The following is a 22,691-nucleotide window of genomic DNA, read 5'->3' as shown; positions in this document are numbered from 1 at the left end:
TGAAGTTTTCGATTTCATTAGGGTATCTCCTACGACTAACTTTCTATGTAACCCCCCTCCCTTATGTAGTATGAGAACTATGAGTGGCGCCCCGCCGCAGTGGTCTAGTGGCTAAGGTACTCGGCTGCTGACCCGCAGGTCGCGGGTTCGATTCCAGGCTGCGGCGGCTGCATTTCCGATGCAGGCGGAAATGCTGTAGGCCCGTGTACTCAGATTTGGGTGCACGTTCAAGAACCCCAGGTGGCCAAATTTTCCGGAGCCCTTCACTACGGCATCTCTCATAATCAAATGGTGGTTTTGGGACATTAAACCCCGTAAATCAATCAATCAATCAACTATGAGTGGAGACTCGTGTTGGGGTAAGGCCAACTGTGTTTGAAGTTTTCGACTTCATTAGGGAATCTCCTATGACTAACTTTCTATGTTACCCCCCTCCCTTATGTAATATGAGAACTATGAGTGGAGACTCATGTTGGGGAAAGGCCACCTGTGTTTGAAGTTTTCAATTTCATTAGGGTATCTCCTACGACTAACTTTCTATGTTACCTCCCTTCCTTATGTAACATGAGAACTATGAGTGAAGACTCGTGTTGGGGTAGGGCCACCTGTGTTTGAAGTTTTCGATTTCATTAGGGTATCTCCTACGAATAACTTTCTATATTACCCCCCTTCCTTTTGTAATATGAGAACTATGAGTGGAAAATCGTGTTGGGGTGGAAACTCGTGTTGGGGTAAGGCCAAGTGTGTTTGAAGTTTTCGATTTCATTAGGGTATCTCCTACGAATAACTTTCTATGTTACCCTCCTTCCTTTTTTAATATGAGAACTATGAGTGGAAACTCGTGTTGGGGTGGAAACTCGTGATGAGGTAAGGACAACTGTGTTAGAAGTTTTCGATTTTATTAGGGTATCTCCTACGAATAACTTTCTATGTTACCCCCTCCCTTTTGTAATATGAGAACTATGAGTGGAGACTCGTGTTGGGGTAAGGCCACCTGTGTTTGAAGTTTTCGATTTCATTAGGGTATCTCCTACGAATAACTTTCTATGTTACCCCCCTTCCTTTTGTAATATGAGAACTATGAGTGGAAACTCGTGTTGGAGTGGAAACTCGTGTTGGGGTAAAGCCAACTGTGTTTGAAGTTTTCAATTTCATTAGGTTATCTCCTACGAATAGCTTTCTACGTTACCCCCCTCCATTTTGTAATATGAGAACTATGAGTGGAGACTCGTGTTGGGGTAAGGCCACCTGTGTTTGAAGTTTTCAATTTCATTAGGGTACCTCCTACGACTAACTTTCTAAGTTACCCCCTCCCTTTTGTAATACGAGAACCATGAGCGGAGACTCGTGTTGGGGTAAGGTCAACTGTGTTTGAAGTTTTCGATTTCATTAGGGTATCTCCTACGAATAACTTTCTATGTTACCCCCTCTCTTTTGTAATATGAGAACTATGAGTGGAGACTCGTGTTGGGGTAAGGCCAACTGTGTTTAAAATTTTCGATTTCATTAGGGTATCTCCTACGAATAACTTTCTATGTTACCCCCTGCCTTATGTAATACGAGAACTATGAGCGGAGACTCGTGTTGGGTTAAGGCCAACTTTGTTTGAAGTTTTCGATTTCATTAGGGTATCTCCTACGAATAACTTTCTATGTTACCCCCTCCCTTATGTTATACGAGAACCATGAGCGGAGACTCGTGTTGGGGTAAGGCCACTTGTGTTTGAAGTTTTTTATCTCATTAGGGTATCTCCTACGAATAACTTTCTATGTTACTCCCCTCCCTTTTGTAATATGAGAACAATGAGTGGAGACTCATGTTGGGGTAAGGCCAACTGTGTTTGAAGTTTTCGATTTCATTAGGGTATCTTCTACGAATAACTTTCTATGTTACCCCCCCCCCTTTGTATTATGAGAACTATGAGTGGAGACTCGTGTTGGGGTAAGGCCACCTGTGTTTGAAGTTTTCGATTTCATTAGGGTATCTCCTACGAATAACTTTCTATGTTACCCCCCTTCCTTTTGTAATATGAGAACTATGAGTGGAGACTCGTGATTGGGTAAGGCCACCTGTGTTTGAAGTTTTCGATTTCATTAGGGTATCTCCTACGAATAACTTTCTATGTTACCCCCTCCCTTATGTTATACGAGAACCATGAGCGGAGACTCGTGTTGGGGTAAGGCCACTTGTGTTTGAAGTTTTTTATCTCATTAGGGTATCTCCTACGAATAACTTTCTATGTTACCCCCCTCCCTTTTGTAATATGAGAACTATGAGTGGAGACTCGTGTTGGGGTAAGGCCACCTGTGTTTGAAGTTTTCGATTTCATTAGGGTATCTCCTACGAATAACTTTCTATGTTACCCCCTCCCTTTTGTAATATGAGAACTATGAGTGGAGACTCGTGTTGGGGTAAGGCCACCTGTGTTTGAAGTTTTCGATTTCATTAGGGTATCTCCTACGAATAACTTTCTATGTTACCCCCCTTCCTTTTGTAATATGAGAACTATGAGTGGAAACTCGTGTTGGAGAGGAAACTCGTGTTGGGGTAAAGCCAACTGTGTTTGAAGTTTTCAATTTCATTAGTTTATCTCCTACGACTAACTTTCTAAGTTACCCCCTCCCTTTTGTAATACGAGAACCATGAGCGGAGACTCGTGTTGGGGTAAGGCCACTTGTGTTTGAAGTTTTTGATCTCATTAGGGTATCTCCTACGAATAACTTTCTATGTTACCCCCCTCCCTTTTGTAATATGAGAACTATGAGTGGAGACTCGTGTTGGGGTAAGGCCACCTGTGTTTGAAGTTTTCGATTTCATTAGGGTATCTCCTACGAATAACTTTCTATGTTACCCCCTCCCTTTTGTAATATGAGAACTATGAGTGGAGACTAATGTTGGGTTAAGGCCACCTGTGTTTGAAGTTTTCGATTTCATTAGGGTATCTCCTACGAATAACTTTTTATGTTACCCTCCTTCCTTTTGTAATATGAGAACTATGAGTGGAAACTCGTGTTGGGGTAAGGCCAACTGTGTTTGAAGTTTTCGATTTCATTAGGGTATCTCCTACGAATAACTTTCTATGTTACCCCCTCCCTTATGTAATATGAGAACTATCAGTGGAGACTCGTGTTGGGGTAAGGCCACCTGTGTTTGAAGTTTTCGATTTCAATAGGGTATCTCCTACGAATAACTTTCTATGTTACCCCCCTCCCTTTTGTAATATGAGAAATATGAGTGGAGACTTGTGTTGGGGTAAGGCCACCTGTGTTTGAAGTTTTCGATTTCATTAGGTTATCTTCTACGAATAACTTTCTATGTTACCCCCCTTCCGTTTGTAATATGAGAGCTATGAGTGCAGACTCGTGTTGGGGTAAGGCCAATTTGTTTGAAGTTTTCGATTTCATTAGGGTATCTCCTACGACTAACTTTCTATGTAACCCCCCTCCCTTATGTAGTATGAGAACTATGAGTGGCGCCCCGCCGCAGTGGTCTAGTGGCTAAGGTACTCGGCTGCTGACCCGCAGGTCGCGGGTTCGATTCCAGGCTGCGGCGGCTGCATTTCCGATGCAGGCGGAAATGCTGTAGGCCCGTGTACTCAGATTTGGGTGCACGTTCAAGAACCCCAGGTGGCCAAATTTTCCGGAGCCCTTCACTACGGCATCTCTCATAATCAAATGGTGGTTTTGGGACATTAAACCCCGTAAATCAATCAATCAATCAACTATGAGTGGAGACTCGTGTTGGGGTAAGGCCAACTGTGTTTGAAGTTTTCGACTTCATTAGGGAATCTCCTATGACTAACTTTCTATGTTACCCCCCTCCCTTATGTAATATGAGAACTATGAGTGGAGACTCATGTTGGGGAAAGGCCACCTGTGTTTGAAGTTTTCAATTTCATTAGGGTATCTCCTACGACTAACTTTCTATGTTACCTCCCTTCCTTATGTAACATGAGAACTATGAGTGAAGACTCGTGTTGGGGTAGGGCCACCTGTGTTTGAAGTTTTCGATTTCATTAGGGTATCTCCTACGAATAACTTTCTATATTACCCCCCTTCCTTTTGTAATATGAGAACTATGAGTGGAAAATCGTGTTGGGGTGGAAACTCGTGTTGGGGTAAGGCCAAGTGTGTTTGAAGTTTTCGATTTCATTAGGGTATCTCCTACGAATAACTTTCTATGTTACCCTCCTTCCTTTTTTAATATGAGAACTATGAGTGGAAACTCGTGTTGGGGTGGAAACTCGTGATGAGGTAAGGACAACTGTGTTAGAAGTTTTCGATTTCATTAGGGTATCTCCTACGAATAACTTTCTATGTTACCCCCTCCCTTTTGTAATATGAGAACTATGAGTGGAGACTCGTGTTGGGGTAAGGCCACCTGTGTTTGAAGTTTTCGATTTCATTAGGGTATCTCCTACGAATAACTTTCTATGTTACCCCCCTTCCTTTTGTAATATGAGAACTATGAGTGGAAACTCGTGTTGGAGTGGAAACTCGTGTTGGGGTAAAGCCAACTGTGTTTGAAGTTTTCAATTTCATTAGGTTATCTCCTACGAATAGCTTTCTACGTTACCCCCCTCCATTTTGTAATATGAGAACTATGAGTGGAGACTCGTGTTGGGGTAAGGCCACCTGTGTTTGAAGTTTTCAATTTCATTAGGGTACCTCCTACGACTAACTTTCTAAGTTACCCCCTCCCTTTTGTAATACGAGAACCATGAGCGGAGACTCGTGTTGGGGTAAGGTCAACTGTGTTTGAAGTTTTCGATTTCATTAGGGTATCTCCTACGAATAACTTTCTATGTTACCCCCTCTCTTTTGTAATATGAGAACTATGAGTGGAGACTCGTGTTGGGGTAAGGCCACCTGTGTTAGAAGTTTTCGATTTCATTAGGGTATCTCCTATGAATAACTTTCTATGTCACCCCCCTCCCTTTTGTAAAATGAGAACTATGAGTGGAGACTCGTGTTGGGGTAAGGCCAACTGTGTTTGTAGTTTTTGATTTCATTAGGGTATCTTCTACAAATAACTTTCTATGTTACCGCCTCCCTTATGTAATACAAGAACTATGAGCGGAAACTCTTGGTGGGGTAAGGCCACCTGTGCTTGAAGTTTTCGATTTCATTAGGGTATCTCCTACAAATAACTTTTTATGTTACCCCTTCCTTATGTAATACGAGAACTATGAACGGAGACTCGTGTTGGAGTAAGGCCAACTGTGTTTGAAGTTTTCGATTTCATTAGCGTATCTCCTACGAATAACTTTCTATGTTACCCCCCTCCCTTTTGTAATATGAAAACTATGAGTGGAGACTCGTGTTGGGGTAAGGCCACCTGTGTTTGAAGTTTTCGATTTGATTAGGGTATCTCCTACGAATAACTTTCTATGTTACCCTCCTTCCTTTTGTAATATGAGAACAATGAGTGGAGACTCATGTTGGGGTAAGGCCAACTGTGTTTGAAGTTTTCGATTTCATTAGGGTATCTTCTACGAATAACTTTCTATGTTACCCCCCCCCCCCCTTTGTATTATGAGAACTATGAGTGGAGACTCGTGTTGGGGTAAGGCCAACTGTGTTTGAAGTTTTCGATTTCATTAGGGTATCTCCTACGAATAACTTTCAATGTTACCCCCTCCCTTATGTTTGACGAGAACTATGAGCGGAGACTCGTGATTGGGTAAGGCCACCTGTGTTTAAAATTTTCGATTTCATTAGGGTATCTCCTACGAATAACTTTCTATGTTACCCCCTGCCTTAAGTAATACGAGAACTATGAGCGGAGACTCGTGTGGGGTTAAGGCCAACTTTGTTCGAAGTTTTCGATTTCATTAGGGTATCTCCTACGAATAACTTTCTATGTTACCCCCTCCCTTATGTTATACGAGAACCATGAGCGGAGACTCGTGTTGGGGTAAGGCCACTTGTGTTTGAAGTTTTTGATCTCATTAGGGTATCTCCTACGAATAACTTTCTATGTTACCCCCCTCCCTTTTGTAATATGAGAACTATGAGTGGAGACTCGTGTTGGGGTAAGGCCACCTGTGTTTGAAGTTTTCGATTTCATTAGGGTATCTCCTACGAATAACTTTCTATGTTACCCACTCCCTTATGTAATACGAGAACTATAAGTGGAGACTAGTGTTGGGGTAAGGCCACCTGTGTTTGAAGTTTTCGATTTCATTAGGGTATCTCCTACGAATAACTTTTTATGTTACCCTCCTTCCTTTTGTAATATGAGAACTATGAGTGGAAACTCGTGTTGGGGTAAGGCCAGCTGTGTTTGAAGTTTTCGATTTCATTAGGGTATCTCCTACGAATAACTTTCTATGTTACCCCCTCTCTTATGTAATATGAGAACTATCAGTGGAGACTCGTGTTGGGGTAAGGCCACCTGTGTTTGAAGTTTTCGATTTCATTAGGGTATCTCCCACGAATATTTTTCTATGTTACCCCCCTCCCTTTTGTAATATGAGAACTGTGAGTGGAGACTTGTGTTGTGGTAAGGCCACCTGTGTTTGAAGTTTTCGATTTCATTAGGGTATCTTCTACAAATAACTTTCTATGTTACCCCCCTTCCTTTTGTAATATGAGAACTATGAGTGGAAACTCGTGTTGGGGTAAGGCCAATTTGTTTGAAGTTTTCGATTTCATTAGGGTATCTCCTACGACTAACTTTCTATGTAACCCCCCTCCCTTATGTAGTATGAGAACTATGAGTGGCGCCCCGCCGCAGTGGTCTAGTGGCTAAGGTACTCGGCTGCTGACCCGCAGGTCGCGGGTTCGATTCCAGGCTGCGGCGGCTGCATTTCCGATGCAGGCGGAAATGCTGTAGGCCCGTGTACTCAGATTTGGGTGCACGTTCAAGAACCCCAGGTGGCCAAATTTTCCGGAGCCCTTCACTACGGCATCTCTCATAATCAAATGGTGGTTTTGGGACATTAAACCCCGTAAATCAATCAATCAATCAACTATGAGTGGAGACTCGTGTTGGGGTAAGGCCAACTGTGTTTGAAGTTTTCGACTTCATTAGGGAATCTCCTATGACTAACTTTCTATGTTACCCCCCTCCCTTATGTAATATGAGAACTATGAGTGGAGACTCATGTTGGGGAAAGGCCACCTGTGTTTGAAGTTTTCAATTTCATTAGGGTATCTCCTACGACTAACTTTCTATGTTACCTCCCTTCCTTATGTAACATGAGAACTATGAGTGAAGACTCGTGTTGGGGTAGGGCCACCTGTGTTTGAAGTTTTCGATTTCATTAGGGTATCTCCTACGAATAACTTTCTATATTACCCCCCTTCCTTTTGTAATATGAGAACTATGAGTGGAAAATCGTGTTGGGGTGGAAACTCGTGTTGGGGTAAGGCCAAGTGTGTTTGAAGTTTTCGATTTCATTAGGGTATCTCCTACGAATAACTTTCTATGTTACCCTCCTTCCTTTTTTAATATGAGAACTATGAGTGGAAACTCGTGTTGGGGTGGAAACTCGTGATGAGGTAAGGACAACTGTGTTAGAAGTTTTCGATTTCATTAGGGTATCTCCTACGAATAACTTTCTATGTTACCCCCTCCCTTTTGTAATATGAGAACTATGAGTGGAGACTCGTGTTGGGGTAAGGCCACCTGTGTTTGAAGTTTTCGATTTCATTAGGGTATCTCCTACGAATAACTTTCTATGTTACCCCCCTTCCTTTTGTAATATGAGAACTATGAGTGGAAACTCGTGTTGGAGTGGAAACTCGTGTTGGGGTAAAGCCAACTGTGTTTGAAGTTTTCAATTTCATTAGGTTATCTCCTACGAATAGCTTTCTACGTTACCCCCCTCCATTTTGTAATATGAGAACTATGAGTGGAGACTCGTGTTGGGGTAAGGCCACCTGTGTTTGAAGTTTTCAATTTCATTAGGGTACCTCCTACGACTAACTTTCTAAGTTACCCCCTCCCTTTTGTAATACGAGAACCATGAGCGGAGACTCGTGTTGGGGTAAGGTCAACTGTGTTTGAAGTTTTCGATTTCATTAGGGTATCTCCTACGAATAACTTTCTATGTTACCCCCTCTCTTTTGTAATATGAGAACTATGAGTGGAGACTCGTGTTGGGGTAAGGCCAACTGTGTTTAAAATTTTCGATTTCATTAGGGTATCTCCTACGAATAACTTTCTATGTTACCCCCTGCCTTATGTAATACGAGAACTATGAGCGGAGACTCGTGTTGGGTTAAGGCCAACTTTGTTTGAAGTTTTCGATTTCATTAGGGTATCTCCTACGAATAACTTTCTATGTTACCCCCTCCCTTATGTTATACGAGAACCATGAGCGGAGACTCGTGTTGGGGTAAGGCCACTTGTGTTTGAAGTTTTTTATCTCATTAGGGTATCTCCTACGAATAACTTTCTATGTTACCCCCCTCCCTTTTGTAATATGAGAACTATGAGTGGAGACTCGTGTTGGGGTAAGGCCACCTGTGTTTGAAGTTTTCGATTTCATTAGGGTATCTCCTACGAATAACTTTCTATGTTACCCCCTCCCTTTTGTAATATGAGAACTATGAGTGGAGACTCGTGTTGGGGTAAGGCCACCTGTGTTTGAAGTTTTCGATTTCATTAGGGTATCTCCTACGAATAACTTTCTATGTTACCCCCCTTCCTTTTGTAATATGAGAACTATGAGTGGAAACTCGTGTTGGAGAGGAAACTCGTGTTGGGGTAAAGCCAACTGTGTTTGAAGTTTTCAATTTCATTAGTTTATCTCCTACGACTAACTTTCTAAGTTACCCCCTCCCTTTTGTAATACGAGAACCATGAGCGGAGACTCGTGTTGGGGTAAGGCCACTTGTGTTTGAAGTTTTTGATCTCATTAGGGTATCTCCTACGAATAACTTTCTATGTTACCCCCCTCCCTTTTGTAATATGAGAACTATGAGTGGAGACTCGTGTTGGGGTAAGGCCACCTGTGTTTGAAGTTTTCGATTTCATTAGGGTATCTCCTACGAATAACTTTCTATGTTACCCCCTCCCTTTTGTAATATGAGAACTATGAGTGGAGACTAATGTTGGGTTAAGGCCACCTGTGTTTGAAGTTTTCGATTTCATTAGGGTATCTCCTACGAATAACTTTTTATGTTACCCTCCTTCCTTTTGTAATATGAGAACTATGAGTGGAAACTCGTGTTGGGGTAAGGCCAACTGTGTTTGAAGTTTTCGATTTCATTAGGGTATCTCCTACGAATAACTTTCTATGTTACCCCCTCCCTTATGTAATATGAGAACTATCAGTGGAGACTCGTGTTGGGGTAAGGCCACCTGTGTTTGAAGTTTTCGATTTCAATAGGGTATCTCCTACGAATAACTTTCTATGTTACCCCCCTCCCTTTTGTAATATGAGAAATATGAGTGGAGACTTGTGTTGGGGTAAGGCCACCTGTGTTTGAAGTTTTCGATTTCATTAGGTTATCTTCTACAAATAACTTTCTATGTTACCCCCCTTCCGTTTGTAATATGAGAGCTATGAGTGCAGACTCGTGTTGGGGTAAGGCCAATTTGTTTGAAGTTTTCGATTTCATTAGGGTATCTCCTACGACTAACTTTCTATGTAACCCCCCTCCCTTATGTAGTATGAGAACTATGAGTGGCGCCCCGCCGCAGTGGTCTAGTGGCTAAGGTACTCGGCTGCTGACCCGCAGGTCGCGGGTTCGATTCCAGGCTGCGGCGGCTGCATTTCCGATGCAGGCGGAAATGCTGTAGGCCCGTGTACTCAGATTTGGGTGCACGTTCAAGAACCCCAGGTGGCCAAATTTTCCGGAGCCCTTCACTACGGCATCTCTCATAATCAAATGGTGGTTTTGGGACATTAAACCCCGTAAATCAATCAATCAATCAACTATGAGTGGAGACTCGTGTTGGGGTAAGGCCAACTGTGTTTGAAGTTTTCGACTTCATTAGGGAATCTCCTATGACTAACTTTCTATGTTACCCCCCTCCCTTATGTAATATGAGAACTATGAGTGGAGACTCATGTTGGGGAAAGGCCACCTGTGTTTGAAGTTTTCAATTTCATTAGGGTATCTCCTACGACTAACTTTCTATGTTACCTCCCTTCCTTATGTAACATGAGAACTATGAGTGAAGACTCGTGTTGGGGTAGGGCCACCTGTGTTTGAAGTTTTCGATTTCATTAGGGTATCTCCTACGAATAACTTTCTATATTACCCCCCTTCCTTTTGTAATATGAGAACTATGAGTGGAAAATCGTGTTGGGGTGGAAACTCGTGTTGGGGTAAGGCCAAGTGTGTTTGAAGTTTTCGATTTCATTAGGGTATCTCCTACGAATAACTTTCTATGTTACCCTCCTTCCTTTTTTAATATGAGAACTATGAGTGGAAACTCGTGTTGGGGTGGAAACTCGTGATGAGGTAAGGACAACTGTGTTAGAAGTTTTCGATTTCATTAGGGTATCTCCTACGAATAACTTTCTATGTTACCCCCTCCCTTTTGTAATATGAGAACTATGAGTGGAGACTCGTGTTGGGGTAAGGCCACCTGTGTTTGAAGTTTTCGATTTCATTAGGGTATCTCCTACGAATAACTTTCTATGTTACCCCCCTTCCTTTTGTAATATGAGAACTATGAGTGGAAACTCGTGTTGGAGTGGAAACTCGTGTTGGGGTAAAGCCAACTGTGTTTGAAGTTTTCAATTTCATTAGGTTATCTCCTACGAATAGCTTTCTACGTTACCCCCCTCCATTTTGTAATATGAGAACTATGAGTGGAGACTCGTGTTGGGGTAAGGCCACCTGTGTTTGAAGTTTTCAATTTCATTAGGGTACCTCCTACGACTAACTTTCTAAGTTACCCCCTCCCTTTTGTAATACGAGAACCATGAGCGGAGACTCGTGTTGGGGTAAGGTCAACTGTGTTTGAAGTTTTCGATTTCATTAGGGTATCTCCTACGAATAACTTTCTATGTTACCCCCTCTCTTTTGTAATATGAGAACTATGAGTGGAGACTCGTGTTGGGGTAAGGCCAACTGTGTTTAAAATTTTCGATTTCATTAGGGTATCTCCTACGAATAACTTTCTATGTTACCCCCTGCCTTATGTAATACGAGAACTATGAGCGGAGACTCGTGTTGGGTTAAGGCCAACTTTGTTTGAAGTTTTCGATTTCATTAGGGTATCTCCTACGAATAACTTTCTATGTTACCCCCTCCCTTATGTTATACGAGAACCATGAGCGGAGACTCGTGTTGGGGTAAGGCCACTTGTGTTTGAAGTTTTTTATCTCATTAGGGTATCTCCTACGAATAACTTTCTATGTTACTCCCCTCCCTTTTGTAATATGAGAACTATGAGTGGAGACTCGTGTTGGGGTAAGGCCACCTGTGTTTGAAGTTTTCGATTTCATTAGGGTATCTCCTACGAATAACTTTCTATGTTACCCCCTCCCTTTTGTAATATGAGAACTATGAGTGGAGACTCGTGTTGGGGTAAGGCCACCTGTGTTTGAAGTTTTCGATTTCATTAGGGTATCTCCTACGAATAACTTTCTATGTTACCCCCCTTCCTTTTGTAATATGAGAACTATGAGTGGAAACTCGTGTTGGAGAGGAAACTCGTGTTGGGGTAAAGCCAACTGTGTTTGAAGTTTTCAATTTCATTAGGTTATCTCCTACGACTAACTTTCTAAGTTACCCCCTCCCTTTTGTAATACGAGAACCATGAGCGGAGACTCGTGTTGGGGTAAGGCCACTTGTGTTTGAAGTTTTTGATCTCATTAGGGTATCTCCTACGAATAACTTTCTATGTTACCCTCCTTCCTTTTGTAATATGAGAACTATGAGTGGAAACTCGTGTTGGGGTAAGGCCAACTGTGTTTGAAGTTTTCGATTTCATTAGGGTATCTCCTACGAATAACTTTCTATGTTACCCCCTCCCTTATGTAATATGAGAACTATCAGTGGAGACTCGTGTTGGGGTAAGGCCACCTGTGTTTGAAGTTTTCGATTTCAATAGGGTATCTCCTACGAATAACTTTCTATGTTACCCCCCTCCCTTTTGTAATATGAGAAATATGAGTGGAGACTTGTGTTGGGGTAAGGCCACCTGTGTTTGAAGTTTTCGATTTCATTAGGTTATCTTCTACGAATAACTTTCTATGTTACCCCCCTTCCGTTTGTAATATGAGAGCTATGAGTGCAGACTCGTGTTGGGGTAAGGCCAATTTGTTTGAAGTTTTCGATTTCATTAGGGTATCTCCTACGACTAACTTTCTATGTAACCCCCCTCCCTTATGTAGTATGAGAACTATGAGTGGCGCCCCGCCGCAGTGGTCTAGTGGCTAAGGTACTCGGCTGCTGACCCGCAGGTCGCGGGTTCGATTCCAGGCTGCGGCGGCTGCATTTCCGATGCAGGCGGAAATGCTGTAGGCCCGTGTACTCAGATTTGGGTGCACGTTCAAGAACCCCAGGTGGCCAAATTTTCCGGAGCCCTTCACTACGGCATCTCTCATAATCAAATGGTGGTTTTGGGACATTAAACCCCGTAAATCAATCAATCAATCAACTATGAGTGGAGACTCGTGTTGGGGTAAGGCCAACTGTGTTTGAAGTTTTCGACTTCATTAGGGAATCTCCTATGACTAACTTTCTATGTTACCCCCCTCCCTTATGTAATATGAGAACTATGAGTGGAGACTCATGTTGGGGAAAGGCCACCTGTGTTTGAAGTTTTCAATTTCATTAGGGTATCTCCTACGACTAACTTTCTATGTTACCTCCCTTCCTTATGTAACATGAGAACTATGAGTGAAGACTCGTGTTGGGGTAGGGCCACCTGTGTTTGAAGTTTTCGATTTCATTAGGGTATCTCCTACGAATAACTTTCTATATTACCCCCCTTCCTTTTGTAATATGAGAACTATGAGTGGAAAATCGTGTTGGGGTGGAAACTCGTGTTGGGGTAAGGCCAAGTGTGTTTGAAGTTTCCGATTTCATTAGGGTATCTCCTACGAATAACTTTCTATGTTACCCTCCTTCCTTTTTTAATATGAGAACTATGAGTGGAAACTCGTGTTGGGGTGGAAACTCGTGATGAGGTAAGGACAACTGTGTTAGAAGTTTTCGATTTCATTAGGGTATCTCCTACGAATAACTTTCTATGTTACCCCCTCCCTTTTGTAATATGAGAACTATGAGTGGAGACTCGTGTTGGGGTAAGGCCACCTGTGTTTGAAGTTTTCGATTTCATTAGGGTATCTCCTACGAATAACTTTCTATGTTACCCCCCTTCCTTTTGTAATATGAGAACTATGAGTGGAAACTCGTGTTGGAGTGGAAACTCGTGTTGGGGTAAAGCCAACTGTGTTTGAAGTTTTCAATTTCATTAGGTTATCTCCTACGAATAGCTTTCTACGTTACCCCCCTCCATTTTGTAATATGAGAACTATGAGTGGAGACTCGTGTTGGGGTAAGGCCACCTGTGTTTGAAGTTTTCAATTTCATTAGGGTACCTCCTACGACTAACTTTCTAAGTTACCCCCTCCCTTTTGTAATACGAGAACCATGAGCGGAGACTCGTGTTGGGGTAAGGTCAACTGTGTTTGAAGTTTTCGATTTCATTAGGGTATCTCCTACGAATAACTTTCTATGTTACCCCCTCTCTTTTGTAATATGAGAACTATGAGTGGAGACTCGTGTTGGGGTAAGGCCACCTGTGTTAGAAGTTTTCGATTTCATTAGGGTATCTCCTATGAATAACTTTCTATGTCACCCCCCTCCCTTTTGTAAAATGAGAACTATGAGTGGAGACTCGTGTTGGGGTAAGGCCAACTGTGTTTGTAGTTTTTGATTTCATTAGGGTATCTTCTACAAATAACTTTCTATGTTACCGCCTCCCTTATGTAATACAAGAACTATGAGCGGAAACTCTTGGTGGGGTAAGGCCACCTGTGCTTGAAGTTTTCGATTTCATTAGGGTATCTCCTACAAATAACTTTTTATGTTACCCCTTCCTTATGTAATACGAGAACTATGAACGGAGACTCGTGTTGGAGTAAGGCCAACTGTGTTTGAAGTTTTCGATTTCATTAGCGTATCTCCTACGAATAACTTTCTATGTTACCCCCCTCCCTTTTGTAATATGAGAACTATGAGTGGAGACTCGTGTTGGGGTAAGGCCACCTGTGTTTGAAGTTTTCGATTTGATTAGGGTATCTCCTACGAATAACTTTCTATGTTACCCTCCTTCCTTTTGTAATATGAGAACAATGAGTGGAGACTCATGTTGGGGTAAGGCCAACTGTGTTTGAAGTTTTCGATTTCATTAGGGTATCTTCTACGAATAACTTTCTATGTTACCCCCCCCCCTTTGTATTATGAGAACTATGAGTGGAGACTCGTGTTGGGGTAAGGCCAACTGTGTTTGAAGTTTTCGATTTCATTAGGGTATCTCCTACGAATAACTTTCAATGTTACCCCCTCCCTTATGTTTGACGAGAACTATGAGCGGAGACTCGTGATTGGGTAAGGCCACCTGTGTTTAAAATTTTCGATTTCATTAGGGTATCTCCTACGAATAACTTTCTATGTTACCCCCTGCCTTAAGTAATACGAGAACTATGAGCGGAGACTCGTGTGGGGTTAAGGCCAACTTTGTTCGAAGTTTTCGATTTCATTAGGGTATCTCCTACGAATAACTTTCTATGTTACCCCCTCCCTTATGTTATACGAGAACCATGAGCGGAGACTCGTGTTGGGGTAAGGCCACTTGTGTTTGAAGTTTTTGATCTCATTAGGGTATCTCCTACGAATAACTTTCTATGTTACCCCCCTCCCTTTTGTAATATGAGAACTATGAGTGGAGACTCGTGTTGGGGTAAGGCCACCTGTGTTTGAAGTTTTCGATTTCATTAGGGTATCTCCTACGAATAACTTTCTATGTTACCCACTTCCTTATGTAGTACGAGAACTATAAGTGGAGACTAGTGTTGGGGTAAGGCCACCTGTGTTTGAAGTTTTCGATTTCATTAGGGTATCTCCTACGAATAACTTTTTATGTTACCCTCCTTCCTTTTGTAATATGAGAACTATGAGTGGAAACTCGTGTTGGGGTAAGGCCAGCTGTGTTTGAAGTTTTCGATTTCATTAGGGTATCTCCTACGAATAACTTTCTATGTTACCCCCTCTCTTATGTAATATGAGAACTATCAGTGGAGACTCGTGTTGGGGTAAGGCCACCTGTGTTTGAAGTTTTCGATTTCATTAGGGTATCTCCCACGAATATTTTTCTATGTTACCCCCCTCCCTTTTGTAATATGAGAACTGTGAGTGGAGACTTGTGTTGTGGTAAGGCCACCTGTGTTTGAAGTTTTCGATTTCATTAGGGTATCTTCTACAAATAACTTTCTATGTTACCCCCCTTCCTTTTGTAATATGAGAACTATGAGTGGAAACTCGTGTTGGGGTAAGGCCAATTTGTTTGAAGTTTTCGATTTCATTAGGGTATCTCCTACGACTAACTTTCTATGTAACCCCCCTCCCTTATGTAGTATGAGAACTATGAGTGGCGCCCCGCCGCAGTGGTCTAGTGGCTAAGGTACTCGGCTGCTGACCCGCAGGTCGCGGGTTCGATTCCAGGCTGCGGCGGCTGCATTTCCGATGCAGGCGGAAATGCTGTAGGCCCGTGTACTCAGATTTGGGTGCACGTTCAAGAACCCCAGGTGGCCAAATTTTCCGGAGCCCTTCACTACGGCATCTCTCATAATCAAATGGTGGTTTTGGGTTATTAAACCCCGTAAATCAATCAATCAATCAACTATGAGTGGAGACTCGTGTTGGGGTAAGGCCAACTGTGTTTGAAGTTTTCGACTTCATTAGGGAATCTCCTATGACTAACTTTCTATGTTACCCCCCTCCCTTATGTAATATGAGAACTATGAGTGGAGACTCATGTTGGGGAAAGGCCACCTGTGTTTGAAGTTTTCAATTTCATTAGGGTATCTCCTACGACTAACTTTCTATGTTACCTCCCTTCCTTATGTAACATGAGAACTATGAGTGAAGACTCGTGTTGGGGTAGGGCCACCTGTGTTTGAAGTTTTCGATTTCATTAGGGTATCTCCTACGAATAACTTTCTATATTACCCCCGTTCCTTTTGTAATATGAGAACTATGAGTGGAAAATCGTGTTGGGGTGGAAACTCGTGTTGGGGTAAGGCCAAGTGTGTTTGAAGTTTTCGATTTCATTAGGGTATCTCCTACGAATAACTTTCTATGTTACCCTCCTTCCTTTTTTAATATGAGAACTATGAGTGGAAACTCGTGTTGGGGTGGAAACTCGTGATGAGGTAAGGACAACTGTGTTAGAAGTTTTCGATTTCATTAGGGTATCTCCTACGAATAACTTTCTATGTTACCCCCTCCCTTTTGTAATATGAGAACTATGAGTGGAGACTCGTGTTGGCGTAAGGCCACCTGTGTTTGAAGTTTTCGATTTCATTAGGGTATCTCCTACGAATAACTTTCTATGTTACCCCCCTTCCTTTTGTAATATGAGAACTATGAGTGGAAACTCGTGTTGGAGTGGAAACTCGTGTTGGGGTAAAGCCAACTGTGTTTGAAGTTTTCAATTTCATTAGGTTATCTCCTACGAATAGCTTTCTACGTTACCCCCCTCCATTTTGTAATATGAGAACTATGAGTGGAGACTCGTGTTGGGGTAAGGCCACCTGTGTTTGAAGTTTTCAATTTCATTAGGGTACCTCCTACGACTAACTTTCTAAGTTACCCCCTCCCTTTTGTAATACGAGAACCATGAGCGGAGACTCGTGTTGGGGTAAGGTCAACTGTGTTTGAAGTTTTCGATTTCATTAGGGTATCTCCTACGAATAACTTTCTATGTTACCCCCTCTCTTTTGTAATATGAGAACTATGAGTGGAGACTCGTGTTGGGGCAAGACCACCTGTGTTAGAAGTTTTCGATTTCATTAGGGTATCTCCTATGAATAACTTTCTATGTCACCCCCCTCCCTTTTGTAAAATGAGAACTATGAGTGGAGACTCGTGTTGGGGTAAGGCCAACTGTGTTTGTAGTTTTTGATTTCATTAGGGTATCTTCTACAAATAACTTTCTATGTTACCGCCTCCCTTATGTAATACAAGAACTATGAGCGGAAACTCTTGGTGGGGTAAGGCCACCTGTGCTTGAAGTTTTCGATTTCATTAGGGTATCTCCTACAAATAACTTTTTATGTTACCCCTTCCTTATGTAATACGAGAACTATGAACGGAGACTCGTGTTGGAGTAAGGCCAACTGTGTTTGAAGTTTTCGATTTCATTAGCGTATCTCCTACGAATAACTTTCTATGTTACCCCCCTCCCTTTTGTAATATGAGAACTATGAGTGGAGACTCGTGTTGGGGTAAGGCCACCTGTGTTTGAAGTTTTCGATTTGTTTAGGGTATCTCCTACGAATAACTTTCTATGTTACCCTCCTTCCTTTTGTAATATGAGAACAATGAGTGGAGACTCATGTTGGGGTAAGGCCAACTGTGTTTGAAGTTTTCGATTTCATTAGGGTATCTTCTACGAATAACTTTCTATGTTACCCCCCCCCCCTTTGTATTATGAGAACTATGAGTGGAGACTCGTGTTGGCGTAAGGCCAACTGTGTTTGAAGTTTTTGATTTCATTAGGGTATCTCCTACGAATAACTTTCAATGTTACCCCTTCCCTTATGTTTGACGAGAACTATGAGCGGAGACTCGTGATTGGGTAAGGCCACCTGTGTTTAAAATTTTCGATTTCATTAGGGTATCTCCTACGAATAACTTTCTATGTTACCCCCTGCCTTAAGTAATACGAGAACTATGAGCGGAGACTCGTGTGGGGTTAAGGCCAACTTTGTTCGAAGTTTTCGATTTCATTAGGGTATCTCCTACGAATAACTTTCTATGTTACCCCCTCCCTTATGTTATACGAGAACCATGAGCGGAGACTCGTGTTGGGGTAAGGCCACTTGTGTTTGAAGTTTTTGATCTCATTAGGGTATCTCCTACGAATAACTTTCTATGTTACCCCCCTCCCTTTTGTAATATGAGAACTATGAGTGGAGACTCGTGTTGGGGTAAGGCCACCTGTGTTTGAAGTTTTCGATTTCATTAGGGTATCTCCTACGAATAACTTTCTATGTTACCCACTCCCTTATGTAATACGAGAACTATAAGTGGAGACTAGTGTTGGGGTAAGGCCACCTGTGTTTGAAGTTTTCGATTTCATTAGGGTATCTCCTACGAATAACTTTTTATGTTACCCTCCTTCCTTTTGTAATATGAGAACTATGAGTGGAAACTCGTGTTGGGGTAAGGCCAGCTGTGTTTGAAGTTTTCGATTTCATTAGGGTATCTCCTACGAATAACTTTCTATGTTACCCCCTCTCTTATGTAATATGAGAACTATCAGTGGAGACTCGTGTTGGGGTAAGGCCACCTGTGTTTGAAGTTTTCGATTTCATTAGGGTATCTCCCACGAATATTTTTCTATGTTACCCCCCTCCCTTTTGTAATATGAGAACTGTGAGTGGAGACTTGTGTTGTGGTAAGGCCACCTGTGTTTGAAGTTTTCGATTTCATTAGGGTATCTTCTACAAATAACTTTCTATGTTACCCCCCTTCCTTTTGTAATATGAGAACTATGAGTGGAAACTCGTGTTGGGGTAGGGCCAATTCCGTTTGAAGTTTTCGATTTCATTAGGGTATCTCCTACGAATAACTTTCTATGTTACCCCCCTCCCTTTTGTAATACGAGAACTATGAGCGGAGACTCGTGTTGGGGTAAGGCCACCTGTGTTTGAAGTTTTCGATTTCATTGGGGTATCTCCTACGAATAACTTTCTATGTTACCCCCTCCCTTTTGTAATATGAGAACTATGAGTGGAGACTCGTGTTGGGGTAAGGCCACCTGTGTTTGAAGTTTTCGATTTCATTAGGGTATCTCCTACGAATAACTTTCTATGTTACCCTCCTTCCTTTTGTAATATGAGAACTATGAGTGGAAACTCGTGTTGGGGTAAGGCCAACATTGTTTGAAGTTTTTGATTTCATTAGGGTATCTCCTACGAATAACTTTCTATGTTACCCCCCTCCCTTTTGTAATATGAGAACTATGAGTGGAGACTTGTGTTGTGGTAAGGCCACCTGTGTTTGAAGTTTTCAATTTCATTAGGGTATCTTCTACGAATAACTTTCTATGTTACCCCCCTTCCTTTTGTAATATGAGAACTATGAGTGGAAACTCGTGTTGGGGTAAGGCCAATTGTGTTTGAAGTTTTCGATTTCATTAGGGTATCTCCTACGAATAACTTTCTATGTAACCCCCCTCCATTTTGTAATATGAGAACTATGAGTGGAGACTCGTGTCGGGGTAAGGTCAACTGTGTTTGAAGTTTTCGATTTCATTAGGGTATCTCCTACGAATAACTTTCAATGTTACCCCCTCCCTTAAGTAATACGAGAACTATGAGCGGAGACTCGTGTTGGGGTAAGGCCACCTGTGTTTAAAGTTTTCGATTTCATTAAGGTAACTCCTACGAATAACTTTCTATGTTACCCCTCCCTTATGTAATACGAGAACTATGAGCAGAGACTCGTGTTGGGGTAAGGCCACCTGTGTTTAAAATTTTCGATTTCATTAGGGTATCTCCTACGAATACCTTTCTATGTTACCCCCTGCCTTATGTAATACGAGAACTATGAGCGGAGACTCGTGTTGGGTTAAGGCCAACTTTGTTTGAAGTTTTCGATTTCATTAGGGTATCTCCTACGAATAACTTTCTATGTTACCTCCCTTCCTTATGTAACATGAGAACTATGAGTGAAGACTCGTGTTGGGGTAGGGCCACCTGTGTTTGAAGTTTTCGATTTCATTAGGGTATCTCCTACGAATAACTTTCTATATTACCCCCCTTCCTTTTGTAATATGAGAACTATGAGTGGAAAATCGTGTTGGGGTGGAAACTCGTGTTGGGGTAAGGCCAAGTGTGTTTGAAGTTTTCGATTTCATTAGGGTACCTCCTACGACTAACTTTCTAAGTTACCCCCTCCCTTTTGTAATACGAGAACCATGAGCGGAGACTCGTGTTGGGGTAAGGCCAACTGTGTTTGTAGTTTTTGATTTCATTAGGGTATCTTCTACAAATAACTTTCTATGTTACCGCCTCCCTTATGTAATACAAGAACTATGAGCGGAAACTCTTGGTGGGGTAAGGCCACCTGTGCTTGAAGTTTTCGATTTCATTAGGGTATCTTCTACGAATAACTTTCTATGTTACCCCCCCCCCCCTTTGTATTATGAGAACTATGAGTGGAGACTCGTGTTGGGGTAAGGCCAACTGTGTTTGAAGTTTTCGATTTCATTAGGGTATCTCCTACGAATAACTTTCAATGTTACCCCCTCCCTTATGTTTGACGAGAACTATGAGCGGAGACTCGTGATTGGGTAAGGCCACCTGTGTTTAAAATTTTCGATTTCATTAGGGTATCTCCTACGAATAACTTTCTATGTTACCCCCTGCCTTAAGTAATACGAGAACTATGAGCGGAGACTCGTGTGGGGTTAAGGCCAACTTTGTTCGAAGTTTTCGATTTCATTAGGGTATCTCCTACGAATAACTTTCTATGTTACCCCCTCCCTTATGTTATACGAGAACCATGAGCGGAGACTCGTGTTGGGGTAAGGCCACTTGTGTTTGAAGTTTTTGATCTCATTAGGGTATCTCCTACGAATAACTTTCTATGTTACCCCCCTCCCTTTTGTAATATGAGAACTATGAGTGGAGACTCGTGTTGGGGTAAGGCCACCTGTGTTTGAAGTTTTCGATTTCATTAGGGTATCTCCTACGAATAACTTTCTATGTTACCCACTTCCTTATGTAGTACGAGAACTATAAGTGGAGACTAGTGTTGGGGTAAGGCCACCTGTGTTTGAAGTTTTCGATTTCATTAGGGTATCTCCTACGAATAACTTTTTATGTTACCCTCCTTCCTTTTGTAATATGAGAACTATGAGTGGAAACTCGTGTTGGGGTAAGGCCAGCTGTGTTTGAAGTTTTCGATTTCATTAGGGTATCTCCTACGAATAACTTTCTATGTTACCCCCTCTCTTATGTAATATGAGAACTATCAGTGGAGACTCGTGTTGGGGTAAGGCCACCTGTGTTTGAAGTTTTCGATTTCATTAGGGTATCTCCCACGAATATTTTTCTATGTTACCCCCCTCCCTTTTGTAATATGAGAACTGTGAGTGGAGACTTGTGTTGTGGTAAGGCCACCTGTGTTTGAAGTTTTCGATTTCATTAGGGTATCTTCTACAAATAACTTTCTATGTTACCCCCCTTCCTTTTGTAATATGAGAACTATGAGTGGAAACTCGTGTTGGGGTAAGGCCAATTTGTTTGAAGTTTTCGATTTCATTAGGGTATCTCCTACGACTAACTTTCTATGTAACCCCCCTCCCTTATGTAGTATGAGAACTATGAGTGGCGCCCCGCCGCAGTGGTCTAGTGGCTAAGGTACTCGGCTGCTGACCCGCAGGTCGCGGGTTCGATTCCAGGCTGCGGCGGCTGCATTTCCGATGCAGGCGGAAATGCTGTAGGCCCGTGTACTCAGATTTGGGTGCACGTTCAAGAACCCCAGGTGGCCAAATTTTCCGGAGCCCTTCACTACGGCATCTCTCATAATCAAATGGTGGTTTTGGGTTATTAAACCCCGTAAATCAATCAATCAATCAACTATGAGTGGAGACTCGTGTTGGGGTAAGGCCAACTGTGTTTGAAGTTTTCGACTTCATTAGGGAATCTCCTATGACTAACTTTCTATGTTACCCCCCTCCCTTATGTAATATGAGAACTATGAGTGGAGACTCATGTTGGGGAAAGGCCACCTGTGTTTGAAGTTTTCAATTTCATTAGGGTATCTCCTACGACTAACTTTCTATGTTACCTCCCTTCCTTATGTAACATGAGAACTATGAGTGAAGACTCGTGTTGGGGTAGGGCCACCTGTGTTTGAAGTTTTCGATTTCATTAGGGTATCTCCTACGAATAACTTTCTATATTACCCCCGTTCCTTTTGTAATATGAGAACTATGAGTGGAAAATCGTGTTGGGGTGGAAACTCGTGTTGGGGTAAGGCCAAGTGTGTTTGAAGTTTTCGATTTCATTAGGGTATCTCCTACGAATAACTTTCTATGTTACCCTCCTTCCTTTTTTAATATGAGAACTATGAGTGGAAACTCGTGTTGGGGTGGAAACTCGTGATGAGGTAAGGACAACTGTGTTAGAAGTTTTCGATTTCATTAGGGTATCTCCTACGAATAACTTTCTATGTTACCCCCTCCCTTTTGTAATATGAGAACTATGAGTGGAGACTCGTGTTGGCGTAAGGCCACCTGTGTTTGAAGTTTTCGATTTCATTAGGGTATCTCCTACGAATAACTTTCTATGTTACCCCCCTTCCTTTTGTAATATGAGAACTATGAGTGGAAACTCGTGTTGGAGTGGAAACTCGTGTTGGGGTAAAGCCAACTGTGTTTGAAGTTTTCAATTTCATTAGGTTATCTCCTACGAATAGCTTTCTACGTTACCCCCCTCCATTTTGTAATATGAGAACTATGAGTGGAGACTCGTGTTG

Source organism: Rhipicephalus microplus, chromosome 8 (genome assembly GCF_043290135.1).
Source record: "Rhipicephalus microplus isolate Deutch F79 chromosome 8, USDA_Rmic, whole genome shotgun sequence".
NCBI classification, from domain to species: domain Eukaryota; kingdom Metazoa; phylum Arthropoda; class Arachnida; order Ixodida; family Ixodidae; genus Rhipicephalus; species Rhipicephalus microplus.
This window is presented reverse-complemented; position numbering follows the sequence as displayed.